Below are 9,240 nucleotides of genomic sequence, written 5' to 3' on the forward strand. Positions count from 1 at the left end.
TCATCATCATCATCATCATCATCATCATCATCATCATCATCATCATCATCATCATCATCATCATAATCATCATTATCATCATCATCATCAACATCATCATCATCATCATCATCATCATCATCAGCGGCAGCAACAGCAACAGCAGCAGTAGCAGCAGCATCAACGCCTTCATCATTTTTATCAACATCAATATCATCCTCATTATCATTAATTTTAACAACTATCATCATTGTCTTTATCTCCACCTTCACCATCTTCACCATCACCATTAGAACCATTATAACCATCATCAAGACTATCATCATCGTAATATGCCTTATATGCATTATCATCGTCATATTCGTCATCTGATTATCAGAAGGAGCATCAGCATTGCTACACAATCATCAGCAATCACAAATCATCAATTATAATCAATTTTCAAATATCAGTCATCAATCACGAATCAATAGCAATTGCCAATCATCAACAATCATCACCAATGATATGCACTCATCGTCAATCATGATCCATCAGATTCTACATCATATTGTAAAATTTCACTTCATTTACCAAACTCCAGATTGTTACATTGTTATACCAAATGACCTGATCTGTAATGTTTATATAAAAGCAATGAAAGTTTTAGGTTTGATTGCTTGTATTTATCAGTATTTTATAATAAAAAAAGTATAAAGTGTTCAAAATTAATGATTTCGGCCATCGCCATTATCAATAGTATCTCTTAGTATATCAATAACTTGGATAAAGTAAAACACCTACAAATGGTTACAAAGGTTTCTTTCTTGGTGATGTTATAAAGCTACAAAATATTCGTTATTTTTTGTCTGTATTTAAACAAGAGCTCGATGTGCTTCATTTTAATTGGAATACAAAACTTAAATTAGAAATTAATCGTGTTGTGATTAATTTGAATTTTCGCTCAGTATGTAAATCTGTAAGATGACAAACAGATGTACATATGGTAATCGGTAGCATTTAATTAGTGTCATTTGTATTTTAACGGATGCTCTTCAATACAAGAAAACCAATGTTGCGCCAGTACATATATAACTAACTTGTTCTTATCAAATTAGAAATACACATGCCGATTAAACTAGGACAAGTCACACGCACATTGAACAGTGTACAAAACTATACTTACAGCAGTGGGATGACACGTATTTGCTTAAGTCACAAACATATTAAGCAAAGCCCTAAAAGCGGTTGATTGCCGTACGCTGCATTACAGCTACGATATTACAACTTAGTTATTAGTGTTCAAATCACTAGTTTAAATAAATCATAATTCATTCGAGTGTTTGTAGACGTAAAGGTGTGTGTATGCAATAGTTACCAAACACAGCACTCTGTAGATGTAATAAACAGAAAATTATCCAAATATGAAGTCTGGTTTGCAAACAGTTTAGCAATTATGATGACACATGTATTTTAACAACCAGTGAATACAAACTATACAAAAATTGGAATCAACAAAACAGTTATATGTTGTCGAAATACAAAACTTCACTGAAAATGAATCACATACTAGAATTAAGCTGTAATACATATTTATATAAAAAAACATTTAAACATAATATATTACAAAAGTTTAAATTAGTTGGGGTCCGAACAATGTCTATTATGAGAACAAGACGACGTAAAGAACTAGTTTCTATTAGTAAATGTATAATGTGTGATAAAATATATAAATGAGCGTTCCAATAATATATTTTACCTACATATATACCAATGAATACTGTATAATTAACACTCTCGTATTCTAACTTTTAAAATCCCATTCGAACTTATATACACTAACTATAAATTGTTGTGCTTCTTAACATAATACACGTGACATACATAAGGCCTAAGATACACCAAAGTCTTACCTGAAACAAAAGGCGGTGTGTAAATACAGTTTCCAGTGGGGACAGTGGTGTAGTAGTAGGATGATGGTCTAAGGATCGGAAGGTCCCTGGTTCGAATCCCGCTCGGGGCACTGGATTTTTCTTAGGGAAAATTTAATTCCACGCTTTCTCCTCTCCACCAAGGTCTATCAATGGGCATCTGTGAGTCGATGTGCCGTGGCTGTCTTCGGCGTCATATGTAAACGGACGACTTCGGCGCCATATGTAAACCCCCCAGCGATCGGGGGGTTAATGTCGAAGTCGGCTGAAGATGCATACGTTATCGAAGCAAACTATAAACCGCACCTTTAACCTATAGTTTCAAGGTAATTTAGTCGTGATTGAGACTGGGGTTTCTTAAAATTATGTTCGACATTTTATAATTTAGCATGCTCTTACGGGTGTTTCAAGCTTATTATGCCCCCCCCCTTCGAAGAAGAGGGGGTATATTGTTTTGCACAGGTCGGACGGTCCGTCGGTTGGTCCGTCGGTTGGTCCGTCGGTCGGTCCGTCCACCAGATGGTTTCCGGATGGTAACTCAAGAACGCTTAGGCCTAAAGTCATGAAACTTCAGAGGTACATTGATCATGACTGGCATATGACCCTTATTGATTTCAAGGTCATTACGTCAAAGGTCCAGGTCACAGTGACTCAAAAAAGTAAAATGGTTTCCGGATGATAACTCAAGAATGCTCATGCCTAGGATCATAAAACTCCATAGGAACATTGATCATCACTGGCAGATGACCCCTTTTGAAAGTCATGCCAATAGGTCAAAAGTCAAGGTCACAGTGACATGAAATAGTAAAATGGTTTCCGGATGATAACTAAAGAATGCTTACGGCTAGGATCATGAAACTTCATAGGTACATTGATCATGACTGGCAGATGACCCCTATACATTTTCATGTTACTAGGTCAAAGGTCAAGTTCACAGTGAATCGAAACAGTCAAATGGTTTCCTGATGATAACTCAAGAATATTTAGGCATAGGATCACGAAACTTCATAAGTACATTGATCATGATTGGCAGATGACCCTTATTGATTTTCAGGTCACTAGGTCAAAGGTCAAGGTTACAGTGACACAAAACGTATTCACACAATGGCTGCCACTACAGCTGACAGCCCATATGGGGGGCATGCATGTTTTATAAACAGCCCTTGTTCATCAGATCGTTATCAACACATATATAAACTGTTCTTGTACGTTGACCAATGTTCGTGGGTTTTTAGTATAGTATTGCTGGTTAAGACAAGCTACGTAGTACTAAAAGAAATTAGACCATTGATTTCGATTGAAGCATTTTATGTTTTTGTAAATGTTTAAGATTCATGCTTACTGAGCACGTTTCCTGTTCTATAAAACGAAAGTAATAGATTTTAGTATTTGGTATATTTTTCGCTTTAGAATCGTTTAATATTACATGTATATGATAATCTAATTTATGGTTTAATACGTAATACATATCATTATTAAATATTCATTTAATTTAAACAAGTGTATGCATACACAAAATACATTAATTAGTAGTTATCTTAATGGTACTGCATTTCCCCCCTGCCTTCTTTATATAAATTCCTTTCCACACATGACAGTCGTGCCTTATTGTTGTTTTTAATTTCAAAAGGGCACTGAAGGAACTAACTGATTAATATACAGGAAATCAAGAAAGGATTACCTTATTTAATAAATATAAAAAATAAAAATGAAAATAACAACCTAAAACACTGACACTTAGGATGCAAGCTAGAATATATAACACATGTATCAGTATATTCAACTGACAATACAAAGAAAAGCTAGGTAACAATATGTTGTATGTTTAAAGAACATAGATCAATGTAAAATTAAAATGCTTTATCATTTCATTCTGGTACAACAATCTTAACAATCTTAAACAATTTCAAATATCAAGGCGTATTACAATGATAAACTTCTATAATTATAGGCATGTATGCCATGTATACGTCATTATATCTGTTTTTGTAACAGTACCGGTAACGTTTTGGTTTTAGTTGGTCACCAGCGGGCAACTAATATAGAGGGAGTTGTACAAGTCAGTTTGCTCTTACCTACGCTAGAAACCACCACCGTATTTGCCTAAACTTCACAACTGGTACACCGCAGACAACTTACTGTGTGGATGTAATCAATATTGTTTAACAGCTTGTACGACGACATTGGCCAGTCTAGTGTTTAACAGCTTGTGCGACGACATTGGCCAGTTTATCATTGAAATATGTACATGTTACATGGTTTACAGTAAATATGGGGTAGTTTTCCTGCAATTGAAGTTGCACTCCTTATTTCTACTATAGCACATCGATATATGATAAAAAGAATAATAATATCGGCATCCCTCCTGTGAACGCAACAACTTTCTCAAGCCACTTAAGTTATACGTCTTTCATCATTTCCTTCGCAACGGGTGTGTTCTTGACATACTTTCCTATTAGCGGATGCCAATCTTTGTGATAATAGTCATGCACAACTATTATATATTACTTGCACAAATATTCAATGGGCATGAAATTATATTGAGCTTGAGGTAAAAAAGAACGTTAATCGTAGCGATAATAAAGCCATTTTCATGAATGCGTTTGGAAATCTTTAACAGGATTGTGCTATATTAAGTTGATTGTAGTTTTGAAATGGGGTTTCGAAGAGATAATGAACAACATATGAATGCATGATGCATTTAATTAAAATGGCGATATAGTGATAACATATTAAATTATACTTCACTCTCACTGGGAATTTATATGTTGAATATGCCAACTTTATAACAAGATAATATGTCATTTTGTTAGAGCGAAGCAGTGGTCGAAGACATACTCGCCTCACCTTCAACGTGTTTCTCACTTAAGAGTAATTTCCTTTAATATTTAAACATCTTTAAACAGTTTAAATTTAACAAAACAGGCGCAGATACCCAATGCATGCTTTTAAACGTAGTGCTTTATTTTATCATATGTACATATTTTTAAGATAGTATTTTGGTACGAAACATTATTACATGAATTTACTACACAAATCGCATTAAGTTAATAAGCCACAAAATCGTCATATTGTGGATTCAATAATATTGTATTATAATTCATTTTGTCTTATTGAGATTTGCTGTTGTTGATGCAGTCGTATGAGCTGAATCACAATGCCTAAACTAGAGCAAACATTATCAGTAGTTATAAATATTTCGACATAATGATGGCTGTTGCTATTGTTTTGGATGTGCGTGCTGTCCATTTTGATACCAGTGACAAACAACATATTAATACACAACCTTATCATGCACACCACATCCATCGAAATGTGATTGGCACCGACAATGTTGGTAGACACTCGTGTCTATAAAAAAATAACTGTTGCGGCAAGCCCTAAAACAATGTTTCTTATCTTCCGCCATCATTCGACGTCAATACTTTTATGAAATATCTAAGATGACAATGGTTTGAAACCACGATCAGTATAATTTCCATGGACAGGCGAACTGAATGTTTGTTCAAGCAAATGCGCGTTAAATCATATATATTCCGGAGTTGGTGTCAATGTTCGTGCTTTTCTTGAATTTGATACACAACACAACTTTGTCATGCACTAAGCTCATTTTAGATGACTTGTTGTAATTGTGTCTATGCACATTACTTACACTATTAAGTCATGTTGTCACATGACGTATGCGATTTGCAGTTTAAACATATCTAGTCTAGTACACGTGTGTTGAAGCAATTATCTTAAAGGAAATATACGTATCACTGCATGAAACATATCGCAAATATAACGCTCGTCATTTAATCTTCTTATTGTATTTATAATAAGTTGATTATGCACTATTAGGTGCAATTTCCTAAATACCATTTTATTATGGTCATAAAACGAGTCCTTATAGAATAAATTAGAGCAGTACTACACTGCAACTTGATATCAATTAAAACACGATTTAATGTATAGTTTATTTACGCATATTGCGAATTATTTTTATATTTTGTCGAACACCTTAATTGTCATAGTTTTGGAAATAGAGGGCCCATTCATTCGAATAATGATAATTCGATATGATTAGTTTAGTTACTTAAGTTACTTAATTGATACTTATCTCGTGATGATTCACCCCAAAAAAATCATCAAAAGGTATTAATAAGTTCTACAGCATTTTCTTCGTGATCACGATATAATGAGCAGAAATATCTTGTAATATATTGAAACGGGCTTTAATCGTACTTGTATATACACATTCAATTTTAACTTAAGACGCCACACATCAAATGCATGTATGAACTAGAATCGATGAGTATACGTGATACCAACATACAATAGACGGTCAAATCTTTATAAAATTGGTGTATACATACGAATCATTGAGTGTTAGCTAATCAGAAGGCGCCTTACATCTGTTCTTTGTAGAGATATTTGACATTGAACATTATTAATATTATTATTTATACCAAATTATGCGACTATCGACCGCTAACTAATAGATATTGAGCGTATTATTTGAACATTATTATTATTATTTACATGTATACCAAATTATGCGACTATCGACCGCTAACTCATACATATTGAGCGTATTTATTGACCTGGCGTGGCGTAATTAACCTCTGACTTATGCAAATAATGGTTTACACAAAATACAACCAAACCAGGGAGGTTATATACATTTGTAATCCCGTAATCGTTTGGTAACTGTTTGGTTACCGTTGGGAATTTCCTACACAGTAATGCGATGAACCGTGGTGTTCCGCCCCTCATGGTCAATACATACTGACAATATGCTTGATATTTTTTTTTATCTTGAATCTTCTTCAAATGGGTATATAATCTATTTCAATGCATGAAATACTCGAAACTTCTTTGTAAAATGTTTTTTTTTTCAATTTTGATATTTTTATTTATTTTTTCCTCAATAAAAAAAGAGACTTGAAACATTTATTATGATTAATCTGAAGAAAAAGCGGCTCATGAGACAAATGTTTTGATCGGCTGTAAAGACAATTTGTACGTCGAAGTACAAACATGTACGTCGAAGTACAAATTGTACTTCGACTTACAAATTTATACTTCGAAGTGTATTTCATTTTGTACGTCGAAGTACAATTTGTGTACTTCGACATACATATTGTACGTCAAAGTACATTGTTCTTGTCACCAAGTAGGTCTTGTTGACTTTCGACCCAAATGGTACGCCATACACATTTCGTAAGCGGTAATGCGGTCCTACATATGCACGTAAAAATGTAAGCGAAATATGTAAACAAAGCGGTAGCCTGTCAGGAATGTTTGAATTAATGAAGAAAATCGTGTATTGATGTAAGTTTATTGAATAAATGTACAGAGAATATGTTAAATAAGCAATAGCGATGTTTTTCTCAGCCACATACTTGTTGATTGTTTGATATCACAAAATGAAAGTGAAAATAGAACTGTCAAAAATGACAACCTGTCAATGTGTTGATTTTGCTGGCACGAGGGGGCGATTACACTCCATGTGTTCACAGTTTTTACCATAGGCTTTGCCAATGACCTTTATAGTATGGGTGGCTTCGTTATTATTTATTGCTATCATGTAACTGCATGATTGTGTATATGTTTACAATACACAAAGCATAAATAATGATATAAATATACTGATTGAGCTTATAATAATCTGATAACTATAGCCAGATCAAGTACATAAAATACAATTTTTGTCCTGATTTCATGAAGACTTGAGATATTTATGCACATAGATATGGGTTGATCCGCAAATGAAAAGTATTTTTGATCTGTGTTCTGTGAAGGCTCTTTTTCCATGACTGCTAAAGTAAAACTTTCATGTGAAAAGGATGTCAATTTTTTTCTGAAGTATTTCATTCAACCATTGAATAAAATGAACTGTTCTGCATATAATTTTCCATTTTGATAGGTGTTTGTTAGGTGATTCACAGGAGATGACCAGAAAAGGGATACACATTTGAGATCTGGTCAGGGCTTCATTATAAAAGTGGTTAAATGGTATCCATTTTATATCTGGCCACTGTGCTCAAGAGAAAATGTGTACATTTTAGAAAAATTTACCATTTAAAAAATGTTAAAATACTGCTTGACTAAGGCTCTGAATTCATTTAGCATGAACACTTGTACTTTATCTTTTTAACACTAAAAAGAAATATTTTATGTATACATTTAATATACCAATCTGTACAGATACTACTTAACGTTTACTTGACTGTATTGAATGTGGGAACTAGCTAAAATATCCATTAGAAGAAAAGATCAGGGGGTGAAATATTAATTGCCTGAAGCTCTGACGCTGGAGCTATGTTTATATATCTTTAAACACACTGATTAAAAAAGTAAAACAATACAATGATACAACAAAGAGAAAATCGTCCCCTCTAAACAACATGATACATAATTATGTATATTAATATTTTTGGATCTGGATCTGGATTGGTACACAGCAGGACCTTTAGGTATGCGCGCTGCGGCAGAAAGATGGGAAACACTTACATTTTGGATTTAATTTAATCACTGAAATTCATCACTGAAGTTACAGTATGATCTCATTTGTTATAGATGTTCATGATTGTATCAAGCAACATAATTAAATAATAATCAGTATAAAGTACGGTCATGATTTCAGTAACATTTAAATGATTTCAGTCAAGTTTATCATTCATATACATTATTTTTGTAAATATTATCAATATCAATATACTAGATGCAAACATATTTGAAATAATACATTTTGATAAACTGTTTATAATGTAACTACACATCCAAGCAGTCCATCAAACCGTTGCAACAGAGCCACCTGGTGTGCCAACGCACCAGCAGACAAGTCAAATGCCTTCTGACTAATGCATTTTACTATTTATAACATCTACATTAGCTACAGATACATGTTTACATTTGTATGTGTTTGAAAAAATGCATAATCTTTAATGACATCATCTGACCATGCATGTCCTTGATTTCAAAATCAAGGCCCTGGTTTGACACATTGGAAACATTAACGTTAAACTGTTACCAGTCTTCTGAAATTAATTTTTATTGAACTATGTAATGAAATATAATTCGGGCACTGATTTGTCTTGTTTTAAAACAGTCATAGATCAGTTGTGGCCTCTCGGTAATGACCCATTTTTGCTTACTTGTCACAACCTTAAAACTTTCAAAACTTCTATAAAAGCAAATCTGGATTAAGGTGATCTTCAATGGTACATTTACACTTTAGCTCTGTCACAAGAGTGCTGGTAAAGTCAAGTTACATATTTCAATGAAAGATGTGTTTATTAATTATTGACCCATTATTTACTTCTGCTGTGAGTTTTTACATAAAATAACTAATGACTATCATGAGAGA

This window comes from Dreissena polymorpha, chromosome 6 (assembly GCF_020536995.1).
Source record: "Dreissena polymorpha isolate Duluth1 chromosome 6, UMN_Dpol_1.0, whole genome shotgun sequence".
Classification (NCBI taxonomy): Eukaryota; Metazoa; Mollusca; class Bivalvia; order Myida; family Dreissenidae; genus Dreissena; species Dreissena polymorpha.